The sequence below is a fragment of the Thrips palmi genome, unplaced genomic scaffold (assembly GCF_012932325.1).
Source record: "Thrips palmi isolate BJ-2018 unplaced genomic scaffold, TpBJ-2018v1 HiC_scaffold_11, whole genome shotgun sequence".
Taxonomy (NCBI): Eukaryota; Metazoa; Arthropoda; class Insecta; order Thysanoptera; family Thripidae; genus Thrips; species Thrips palmi.
This window is the reverse complement of record NW_023144622.1, coordinates 7231208-7243771: the sequence shown is the minus strand read 5'-3', so window position 1 is coordinate 7243771 and position 12564 is coordinate 7231208.

Here is a 12564-nt window from a genome sequence, read left to right as displayed (position 1 = left end):
CACCGGAAACAGTTTGACCCATCACTCACAAAACTCTTCGTCTGATATGGTTGTAAAATGTCTGGCGATTTATGGAGAATCCCTTCAACAACAACAACAACAACCACAACCACAACCACCACAACAACAATAGCAACAACAACAGAACAACCAACACCACAGCAGCAACAACAACTACAATCTACAGCCACTAACAACAACAACTGCGGCAGTCTGATTTCGATATCTAACGGCGTATGTCTTCCTCTTCCGTCCCGGCCGGCCGATCGGCTGACCCGTGTACTCCGTGGTACTCGCGGTACTCGTCCCGCTACCCGCCGTAAAACACGCAAGACGACGTTTTTTACGATTTGCCATCAATTTGTTTTTCGGTGCGACACGTTGGCAGCCCTGTCACGTCTAATGGGAGCGGCAGGGCTGCCAACAGGACGGACTGATTGTGTTCGTCTGGAGCCTCTCCGTTGGAGCCTCTCGCTGGAGCCTCTCGCTGGAGCCTCTCGCTGGAGCCTCTCGCTGGAGTCGCCGGGCCGGCCGGACTGGTCCGATTGACAGGAGACGCGGTTTAGTGTACGTGACGTGACGGTGCCGTCCGGAACGCGTCCTACGTAGAAGTAAGGGGCTTTCTGGAGAAGCGGACACGGCGCGTGGTATGAAAATGGCCAGGCCATTTGGAACAGGCTGATCGCAACAACAACAACAACAACAACAACAACAAGCACAACGGAGTCCCTGGAAGAAGAAAGTCTCCTAGGAAGCAAAATCGGCGGCTGTGCATCGCGCTACCGCAAGGCTGCCTCTGTCTCTCTCGCACTCACGGCCCGTCCCGTAGGGGTGCGAGAGAGACAGAGACGGGCGACTAATTGCGGCGCGCGCATTGTTCGTTATGAGAATGTTATCGGTCGCATCGCGTGCTCTCGCATGTCAGCTCACTTTGTCCATGTTTTATTCATGGCCGAGATGTGACCATGTCGTCATGACGTCATATTAATGCGTGCGGTACTTCTGCGCACTGCCTTTGCAACCGCTCTGCATTCGCTCGTTTCTTTTCGTGCAGCCTCGTCTGGAATGCGAGAGTCGAGCAGGTCCTTTCCTGGAGACAGGGCCCCGAAACGGCCTCACAGCGTCCCTATTTTTAGTTGAAAGTGGACGGAATTTGAACGCAGAGAATGCCAATTTTGACGTCATTTCGACCACCTGTTCTCCCTGGGCTGCCGCGCCGGGCCCAGGCAGGCGGGCCATGCTGGGGCAGCTGGGGCTGGTGGAGAAGAGAGTCGACTGGAGGCTGTGGAGTCCGCAGTCACACCGCCTTCTCACACTTCACGGAGGACGTGCCGTGCGGCGCCGCACAACAGAGACAAGTCCATACTTCGCGTGTGTAAACGTAACGTCTCTTACGTGGAAGTGCGCTGTGTGTGTGTGTGTGTGTGTGTGTGTGTGTGTGTGTGTGTGTGTGTGTGTGTGTGTGTGTGTGTGTGTGTGTGTGTGTGTGTGTGTGTGTGTGTGTGTGTGCTGTGAGCGTGAGCGAGCAAAGGAGCCAGCACGCGTGCCGCCACGGTCCGGTTCGCGGTTGCGGTTGCGCCTTGTCCTCCGCTCTGCAGTGCCCTGCAGTGTGTCTCCCTCGCACCCTCACGCGGGCCGCACGGGCCGCTCCGCGAGTGCGAGAGAGACAGCCTGCTGGGCGTGGTGCCGTCGTCCCTTCGGTCCCCGCACGCGGAGAAAAGGGCCTCGACACGTTTAATTTGGATAAGGGTGTTGCTTTGTCCTCTGAGAGAGAGAGAGAGAGAGAGAGAGAGAGAGAGAGAGAGAGAGAGAGAGAGAGAGAGAGAGAGAGAGAGAGAGAGAGAGAGAGAGAGAGGACGGACTGCGGGGTGCTGTCGCGGGTTTGGGGTTCGCGACGTCGGCGAGGCAGTCCTGGGGGAAAAGGAGGGAAAGAGTCTCTGGTTCTAATGAACCAGGCCAGGGCGGACCAGGGCGGACCAGGGTCAAGGGAAGTGTCGGGTTGCCGACCGGAAAGGCGGGCGACCGCATAGTGCGGCGTGGCGCGGCGCTGCGGTCGGCAACCCTATACACAACCCTAGCCGCGCGGCGCCGCGGACGAGCCGGAAGTCAAATTCCAGCCAAACGGAAGTCGTTGGCTTCGGCCGCTTCGGCCAGTCCGGCCTTACGCTGCCGGGGTCGCAGGATTCGCCAGATGAGGGAGCGTCTGGTCGGACGCGTGGTCACTCTAGGATCAGAGGGCCTGGCTCTGGCGGCGTTGCAGCAGGCTCGGACTGGCCCCCAAAAGGCCCCAGCGGATAAGACAGCAAAAGGCCCCCGATCATCATTGTTTTTACCCTTCATGACCAACTTTTTTAATGCCTTTTAATGCACTAGTCTGACAAGTGGCCGCCCAAAGTCAGCAAATCCACAAATTTGCCGGATTCAACCACTTTGTTGATCTCACTCTTGGTCCCAAAATCGTTGCGGTCAAAGGCTAAATCGTTGTGGTCAAAGTCTTCCCGATACAGGGCATGAAAGAGTAGGGTCTTAAGAATACTAAGACGTCGAGGGAGGCCTTTTAATGCAACTAGATTGGACACAGTGGCCGCCTGAGGTCAGCAAAATCTGCAAATTTCCGAGATTCGACCACTTTTTGACCAATTTTGGTCCGAAAATCGTTGCGGTCAAAGGCAAATCGTTGTGGTCAAGTCTTCCCGATACAGGGCATGAAAGAGTAGGGTCTTAAGAATACTAGGGCGTCGAGGGAGGCCTTTTAGGCAACTAGATTGGACACAGTGGCCGCCCAGTCAGCAAAATCAGCAAATTTCCGAGATTCGACCACTTTTTGACCAATTTTGGTCCGAAAATCGTTGCGGTCAAAGGCAAAATCGTTGTGGTCAACGTCTTCCCGATACAGGGCATGAAAGAGTAGGGTCTTAAGAATACTAGGGCGTCGAGGGAGGCCTTTTACGGCAACTAGATTGGACACAGTGGCCACCCAAAGTCAGCAAAATCAGCAAATTTCCGAGATTCGACTACTTTTTGACCAACTTTGGTCCCAAAATCGTTGCGGTCAAAGGCGAAATCGTTGTGGTCAACGTCTTCCCGATACAGGGCATGAAAGAGTAGGGTCTTAAGAATACTAGGGCGTCGAGGGAGGCCGTTGGCCGCAACTAGATCGGACGCAGTGGCCGCTCAAATTCAGCGAAAACGGCTACTTTCGGAGATTCAATCACTTTTTGACCAACTTTGTGACGTTACTGGTCCCAAACCCGAAGCCCCGGCAGATTTTTCTGCCTGTCTGCCCTGGCCAGTCCGAGCCTGCGTTGCAGTGCAGTCCTTCTTCGGGACAGGTCGTTTTGGGTCGGCTCTCCGAGGCTCTCCGGGGCTCTGCGGAAACTGAGTGTAAGTCACTGCCCGCATAACGCGGACAGCACCGGTCCCACTCGGTGCCGTCGGGGAGCGCCGCGCGGCCGGGCGATGCGCCGCGATGCGCTGCGATGCGACCAGACACGTGACATCTTGATCACCGCGGCCACATGGCCATGCATGGGGCCGGCCTGCCCGACTCATTCCGGGAGTCGTTCTCTGTCTCTCTCGCACCCGCACGGAGCCGCATGAGTGCGAGAGAGACAGAGAGCGACTCGCAGCCTCCGCCCCGATCCGGTCCTCGGTCCCTCGGTCTCGGTCGCGGCCCTCCGGTTTCCACCTGATTCTGGCCGATCTTCGCCGGGGGCGTCCTCCACTAGAAACCCGAGAGGTGTACTCGGGGAGGCGAGGCGCACGGGCAGGGCACACTGCCAAGGCCATTCACGCGCGCCACTGGAAAAAAGACGTTTTTGTTGTATTTTGTTTGTTGTATTTTTTGCTGTATTTTAAACTTTTAAAACTTTTAAAATCTGTTTGTGGGGACGCTTCGTCGACCTTTTCTTTGTTTTACCCAGCGAGGCTAAAACTTATTTTCATTTGGAATTTTAATCAGCCTGATCAAGCCTGATTGAGGCATTTTTAAGAAGCCTTCCCTTTTCTAGATTTATGCAGTGAGAGGGAACGAGGTATCCCCGCAGCGGGATAGCAATTTTATGTCGCGAGCGATCCATTCCCCCAGTGCATCGTCCCCGGCGTGTGAAACGCGTTATCAGAGCCGATACACATCTCCGCGGCGTTTAGTTTTTCATTCGCGTCAATCGGCGTATAAATCCTTGGGGATCCGCGATCGTCCGCGATCGAAAATCGGCGCATCAGCAACTCTAGCCTCTGCCTTCTGTACAGACTGATGCCGAGAGTCGTTCTCGTCGCGCTGTCTCTCTCGCACTCGTAGAGCGTCCCCTATGGGTGCGAGAGAGACAGAGCGACGAAAACGAGTCTCGGAATCAGTCTTCTGCCGTGCGGCCGGTCGGGCCACGCCCCACGGCCTGTTGGCGAGCCGATGAATGATCGGCCCTATTACCTCTCTCTCTCTCTCTCTCTCTCTCTCTCTCTCTCTCTCTCTCTCTCTCTCTCTCTCACGCACTCGCGAGAGTCACTGCCGGGCCAGCCCAGCCTAACTACCGGTCTTACCGCGCGGGACCGGCGAGACACACTCGGCAGATTAGCATAGCTGTTGGCCGCAAAACTTACAGACGCTCGACTTACACCAGCATTACCCGCATTGCCTGCATTGCCTAGTTCGTCAGACAGTCGGGTAATAGCGGGGTTGACGCGGGTAATTATGCAACAGGCGAGCGCTCCGTCTCTCTCGCACTCAGGGGGCGGCCCGCGGAGGGGCGAGAGAGACAGGGCGACGAAAACGACTCTCGGAATCAGTCTGCAGGCGGACGGATTCTCACGCCTCGCGCCTGGCCGCGCATCACAGGCAGCGGGACCTGCCGTTCTCGGGTTCAAGTACCAGCCACGGCAAACATTTTCTTTTTTTTTCTCCGAACTTTTTCGTTTGCTCGTCGCTGTCATTTTCCAGGGAGCCCTGTTGGCGCGGCGCGAAACGGGCGTCCGCTTTTTTCTTTTTGGTTGGTGCTGTTGGTACCGCACGCGAAGCGCCTTGGCACGTTGGCACCACTGCAGTGGCGTGCCGCGTCGCGTGCCGCTAACGCTGTGCAGCTCGTTTGCACGGCCTGCTATGGACCGGGTATGGTCCGTATCGACATCTCCATACATGTGCACCACAAATGGGGCCTCTGCCCAGTGTGCCCGCCGCGCCGGCCGCGCTCACTGCTAGCTCATTCCGAGGGTCGTTTTCGTCGCCCTGTCTCTCTCGCACCCATAGGGGGCGCCCCATGAGTGCGAGAGAGACAGAGCGACGAAAACGACTCTCGGAATCAGTCTGCTGCTGGCTCACTGCTCCATCCCTGAGTCCGCCGTGTCTGCCGTGTCTGTGTCACCCGGCGCGCTGGCGGGCAGGCCTGGGGAGCCTGGGGAGCCTGGCGCAGCCTGGGGCCGGCCGGCACGGCGACAGGCAGCCAACAAAACAACGCGACATCACGAGCTGGCCCGGGCTGGCCCGCCACTGCAGGGAGGCACGAGCACGGGCTGCCTCCAGACTGATTCCGAGAGTCGTTTTCGTCGCTCTGTCTCCCTCGCACCCACACGGGACGCCCCATGAGTGCGAGAGAGACGGACGACTCTCGAAAACAGTCCACTGGCTTCGTGCCTCATTCGCCCCCTCGGCCCCGGGCTCCCCGTCAGTTAAAAAAACGGGGAATTTGACGAGGGAAACAGGACGAAATTAGCGTTTGTTTGTTTGGTTGGCACTCTTTGCACTGCTTGCTCCCTGTCGGCGAGGCTTGTTCCGGAGTAACGCCCTCAGCCCCCCTCCACTTTCACTGCACATCTTCCCTTCCGCCTCGCCATCCATTTTTCACACCGCCATTGGAAAGCAGCGGCCGTTCGGATCCACGCGGCTGCACCCGCGGCACGCCGGCCTTATCTATGTCGCGGCGCAACGGCCGAGGGCGTTGCGTGACAGCACGATGACCTCTAGGTTCGTGGTTCGAGTCTCCACACTCGCCCTTTTTTTCGCGGCCCTGACTTGATCGCATGCAGAAAATAACCCTCGGTTTTGTATTTATTTCGCAAAGGTCCAGCAGAACCGGCAACATAACTCAAGTCTAGCGGAGATAAACTAACCAGCCGCTCGCATTTTGATGCTTTTTGTTGTTGTTTGTTTCTGCCCAGCCAATTACACTAACGAAATCTTGGCGCGAAATTTATGCGTATGGAATGCCACATCCCGGCGCACGCGCTGCTTTGACGTTAACGACTTAATTTCTCGTGCGCGACTTGGCCGCGGTCGTAAAAGCGCGCGCACCTCCGCCAGTGCCGAGGCAGCGGAGCGGGAAACGCGTGCGTCGGGCCCGGGTTCGAATACCGCGAGCAGGTTTTTTTTTGTTTGTTTTTGTTTTGCCGGAAGCGCGCAGTGCAGTATTGATGAGGGAAGAAAGTGCAAGCCGTGCGCGATTTAGCCACTCCTTGTTGATGGCGTTTAGAATTAGTGGAGGAGTTGTGGTGGCGCCCGGGGCTGGCCGCTCGGTCCGCGAGGCCCGCGGTGTCCCAGGCGGTGGGCCAGCACACTGAGAGTCGTTTTCGTCGCTCTGCCTCTCTCGCACTCGCGGACGTGCCGCGCAGGTGCGAGGGAGACAGAGCGCCGCCGCAGGGTGGCATTACCGCCGCGCCCAAATCAATCTTCGCCGGTCCTGCACTGCGTAACTTTTTCGACTTTCGCTCCCCTTAATCGCACTGCCACGCACCGGCATTCTGTCTCCCTCGCACCCACGGGACGTTTCGTTGCGGTGCGAGAGAGACAGAGCGACGAAGCGAGCACATTTGTTTCACGCAAAGTGCCGGCGGGCCGTGCCCTGGCTTTGCGGTCGCCGCGAGGGTTCGGCCCGAAGTCTAAGGCTTCGACGGAAAGAAAGAATCAAGATGCTTGTCGGGGCCGAAGTGGATTCAGTGCGTCCAATCGAATTTTCTCATTACGCGGCTGGCCTAGCGTTGTTTAAAATTCATCATCTCCCCGGAACGCCACGGAGCGCCCTGGAGAACAGAAGCGGTTTGACCCCATTAGCACACGCCTCGCAGCAATCAAAGGCGCTGGGCGGGGCGGAGCTAAGCTTTCATCGCCCCCGACGTCTCGTCTCCGACCGCGTCTCCGACCGCTTTTCCAAACTGAGGGGCAACTTTTCACGGTGGGCAGCGCTCTGTCTCTCTCGCACCCCTGCGGGCCGCCCCGCGAGTGCGAGAGAGACAGAGCGACGACTTGGAAAGCCCGGGGGGCGTGCCGCACCGGGCGGCCTAGGAAGACGCCGTCAGTGTGACGACTCCCCAGGGCAAGAGAGAGAGAGAGAGAGAGAGAGAGGAGAGAGAGAGAGAGAGAGAGAGAGAGGGGGGGAAGCGCCCCTCGCGAACCACCGTCTGGAGGAACCTGTCTCTCGCGCGGTGCGGCGCGGTGCGCTCGCGGTGTAGGAAGGCGTGAAAAGGGAGACGCGTTTTGTAGGGGAGCCCCTCCATCATGGCCGCGACGGGGAACATGTCCATTCGCGCGCAAAGTGGCGGCAAGTGGGGAATGCCATTGGCAGCGCCAAACCGCGCACCGCGTCGCAGTGTAGGCCCCACCCGAGCCCGAGCGGAAAGTAATTCCTTCTTCAAAGATTTCCTCACGGAAAAAGCGGCGGGAAAAAGACACGCGAAATTGGCGCAAAGTAAGAGCTCCTTGCAAGTATTGAGCCGCGGGAGGGAGACAGGGGCAGTGGGGACAGTGGAGGGAGAGGGGGTTGTCGACATCTGCCACCATCGAGCGCGGGGCGGCGGGGCGGGCAAGGCAGCGCGGGGGAGGCTCTTCAGCCCCCTGCTCTTTTTTCCGGCGAAAAAGCAATTTCAGCCCTCTCCCCCTCCCCCTCTCCGGCACGCTCGGCGGGGCTAACCAGCGCAGTGGACAAGGAGACGGTCTTGATGAAGCCCCTCAGCAGGGCGTGTTTCCGGGGGCCTCGGAAATCACCGCTGTTCTGTCGCTGCGAAACTTTGCGTGTTTGTTTTCCCCGGCCGTTCTGGGGGGTCTTGGGACCCGCACTGTTTCCACCACCGGCCGCACCGCAGTGACTTTTACACTGTTGTTCGGGAACCGCGAGGGCGGGGCGGACGGCGGGAACGCAACGCGCGGTGGCTCAGTTGGCTACGACGCCAACAATTAGACGCAGTTATCCCGGGTTCGACTCCCGGCAGTAACACCGCCATTCAGTCAGCAGAAAACAATGCTTGCCTCTGCCGGGCGCATTAGAAGTTCATGAGTTCTAGAAATTATTTGTTTACGGGCTACATGTACTCTTTGCAAAAAAAAGGGTATTTTTGTTTGTAATTTTGTTTATTGATTTGTTGTTGAACTGGCGGCATTACGCGATCTGCTTCGCGCCTCAGGTCTCGCCAAAGCCTCTCACTCTTATTAATTAAGCCAGTCTTGCAGCCCGTCGAGCCAAGCTGCATTTTTTTTTCAAAAAGTCTTTTTTTTTGCCGGTTGGTTGGTACGGCGCTGAGTGGCAGGCAACTAATGGAATCCGTTTGAGGCGCGATGCGCGACACAAGTGGAGTAACTCTTGTCAAAAGTCGGACGAGTTACGCCATTCCTCACGACGCGGGGTCTTCGGACAGCTCCATCTGGCTCTCCGCGACGTGTCGGCTCATTGCTCTTTTAAAAAATAAACTGATATGGAGGCACAAAAACGGAAGCTGCCGCCACCAACAGACTGATTCGGTCCGTCCTCCTCGCACCTCTACGGGACGCCCCGTGAGTGCGAGAGAGACAGAGCGACGACTGTGCTGAGGAGGCGAAGCGCGAGGACCGGCGAGGTGCAAATAGCTTGTTTTTGTCGCGCCCCAAAAATGACAACAACGAGACCTGCAGACGGGCAGTGCCTCTCCTTGTTCATCTTCTCGCTCTCCTCCCCGGAGCACTCTCGCGTGCCTGGGGCCTGCCGCCCGATGCCGAGCGGCCGCTTCTGTCTCTCTCGCACCCCTACGGGACGCCCCAGAGTGCGAGAGAGACAGAGAATCTTGCGGAAGGAGTCCGCCAGCCCGGCCAGCCACACGCTAGCCCGGCATGCCGTCCCTGCCGCCGCTGCCGTCGTGTGCCCAGAAGGCCAGGGAGCCCGACCCTCCTGAAAAGAGAGGCGAGAAGTCGCCACACTTTTAATCCCAATTCCTGTGAGAAAAACATCGATGAGCGCGTTTTCGAAAGGCGAAAACCAGAAACAGTGGCATGCCAGTGACACTGTAAAAGGAGGAAAAACTGAAACTTTCCTCTTTTTCTCGGCGAGCAGTGTGCCCGGTATCTGGAAGCCAGGTTGCTCCAGCAGGGCTCCAGCGCGTCCAGGCATTCGGTACGTGGAACGAGCAACCGATTGTGTTCTGTCTCAGTCACTCTCGCTGGCGCTGGAGGGGAGCGAGAGGGACGGAGGCACATGCCGAGGCCAGTGAGACTGATTATCAGGGGAGGGTGTCAAAGGACATGGCGTTCGGGTGCACCGCACCAGCAGCCACAGCAGCAAGTGTCACGTTTACAAAAAATGCTCTTTTTTCAATTTTTTTTCCTTACATTGTTTTTTATTTCAACTAGGAAGCAAAAAGGTTTACAAAAATAAAGAGATTTTGCTCTTTTTTTTCTCACTTCCTTTCTGTGCACATAGTTCTTCTATTTCAACAAGGACAAAAAACCCTGAAATCTCGAAACGAATTTGGACTGTTGCGTTCTGTCGCAACGGGGCACAGCCCGAACCCCAAGTCCAAAATTGTCAAGTAAGCAAGAGTGCGCCGAGCAACCGCGCCGCGAGCCCGCCTGGCCGAGCGGAGCTCGCCAGTCGGAGGGGCATAGAGCGGTCCGAGGGAGGTCTGGGGAAGGACAGCACCAGCAATCGGATCCGCATTTTTTCCACACAAAAGGCGACCAGAACTGTTCAAATTTCAGTTGACGTGACTGGGGTGCCGGATGCCGACGGCCGCTTTGTCTCTTGCACCCACGGGCGCCCGGGGCAGAGAGACAGAGAATCTGGGGAAGACCCCCCCAAACCTCCACGCTGCTCCCGCCGCCCCTGCCGTCGTTTTGAGAAGGCCAACCCCCCCTCCTGAAAAGAGAGGCGAGAAGTAATTTAATCCCACTGTGAGAAAAACGATGAGCGCGTTTCGAAGGCGAACCAGAAACAGTGGCATGCCCGTGACACTGTAAAGGAGGAAACTGAAACTTTCCCGTTTGTTCGGGAGCGGTGCGGTATCTGGGAAACCATTGCTCCAAGGGCTCCAGCGCGTAGGATTCGGTACGTGGAACGAGCAACGAGTGTTCTGCTCGTCACTCTCGCTGGCGCTGGGGGAGCACAGGGACGGAGGCACATGCCAGCTATTATCAGGGGAGGTGTCAAAGGACATGGCGTTGGGCATCCCACCACAGCCACAGCCTGTCACGTTTAAAAATGCTCTTTCTTTTTTCCCTGTTTTTTCCTAGGAAGCAAAAAGGTTTCTGATTGCTCCGCATCCCTGTGCACTGTTCTCTATTTCAACAAGGACAAAACCCTGAAATCTCGAACAATGGACCCTTTGCTCTACACTGTTGCGGTGAGTTTCACACGGCCGTGCCGGTTGACACTGCAAGCTCGCGCTGCTCCGAACCGGTTTCCGCATTGACGGCGTGTTTGGGGACCGAACTGTCGTCCGGAGTCGAATCCCGCGGCGTCTCACGAGAACCTAATTAATGCGCAGATGATCGACGGCTTTGGCGACGATTAGAACTCGCCTTTCTGCACCCAACATTATTGCAAATGTGCGAGCCAGCGAGTGAGTGGTGTGAGTGTAAGTGTGTGTGTGTGTGTGTGGGGGGGGGGGGTAATGCAGAGGCTCTCTATGTGGCAAAGGGCGGGGAGATGCAGTAATAGCCCGATTCCGCTCAGCGTTTACGTCGCTCTGTCCCTCTCGCACCTTGCGCTCGGGACGCCCCACGAGTGCGAGAGAGACAGAGCGAGGCGTAGTTCGGAGCCGCTCTGCAGCAAGGCGGAATACACACGCCACGGCCGACACTTGGTTAATTCTGCTCGTTCTCGGCCTGTCCTTTCGGGATGTCAAATAAGGCGTTCTCCCCGCAGCCAGCAGCCCTTCTCCGCGTCTTCTGCCTCGCCTCACGCACTCGCTGATTTCTGATTCGCCCGCCGACCCGCCACTGCTAATAACGCAACCCGTCATCGCGTGCCACGCCCTGCCACGCCGCGCCACGCCGCGCCCGTTTTCTAATCGGGATCGCTTTTCCGCACCGAATAAATTTGCACTTTGAGGGCGAAATTACGGCGCGGGAAAATGCGTTTCAGATGGACCGCCACCGCGACACGCGAAGCCGATCACCAAGTCCGCTCTCTCTCTCTCTCTCTCTCTCTCTCTCTCTCTCTCTCTCTCTCGATGCCAATGTCATTGAATCGAAGCGACCGCCTCGCCTCCTTTTTTCCGGTGGCGCGGACATTTTTCGTTTGGAAGCGTTTTCCGGTGCGCGCCCCATTTTCCTTTTTCCCGTTTCCCTTTTTCGGGCCCATTTGCCGGGAAGGCGCGGGCGGCAGCGCGGAGGAAGAGAAAGAGAGGGAGGAGGGGGAGGGGGCGATTGGGACTTTATTGCGGATAACACGATTTCGCCGCGACTCAGTGCCGAGGATGTACCAAGACGGGGCTCTCCACGGACGGACGGACGGACGGACAGACGGACGGACAGACAGACAGACAGACAGACAGACAGACAGACAGACCGACAGACACGCTGACTGACAGACAAGCACGGCGCTGCGGAGGACAGGCCGCGGCTGATATATCATATGCAAGCGCCCAGGCGGAGAAAGTAACTAGGTTTGCGCACTGCAAAAGCACTCGCAAGCAACGCGGACACAAAAGTAAAACTCGCTTCCTTCTAGTGCACCGTCACAAACTCACAAAAAAAACATATACGCGGCCGCGGTAATCGTGGGTATGAAAAATTGGCGACGCCGCAGGGTCTTCTTTATGGGCAGCAGTAAAGCCTCTGCGGCCAGCAGTTCCAGAATCCGCGAGCTCCGCGAGCGGTGCCGCGGCGAGGTGCGCCTCGAGTGCCGATCCCGAATCCCGAATCCCGGTCCCCCGATGATGCACGAAGGAGGCGGCCCCGCACAGTGGGCCAGAAGCCGGTGGAGGCGGACAAAACTCTGGACGCGTTTTGAGCTCCAGAGTCTCAAAGCAGGACTCGAACCGAACGTGTGACCCCACCAATGGATTGCTCTCCGAACGAGGAATCCATTGGTGGGGGTCACACGTTCGTTTCGAGGCCTGTTTAGCGACTCTGGAGCTCAAAACGCGTCTAGGGTTTTGGCCGCCTCCACCGGCTTCTGGCCCACTGTGCCCCGCTGGCAGTGCAGGCAGGCCCCCGAAGACCCGGAGGCTCGCCAGGAGGCGGGGCCGCGGAAAGAATGAGCGGGAAAAGGAAAAATGATGACCATCCGTCGCAGTCCTGCAGTCTTTGTAGTATGAAAATGAGTTTTCCGCGGCGCCAACGCGGTGCGGCTCGTTACCTGCGATGAATCAGCGGTGCTTCCCCTCCCCTCC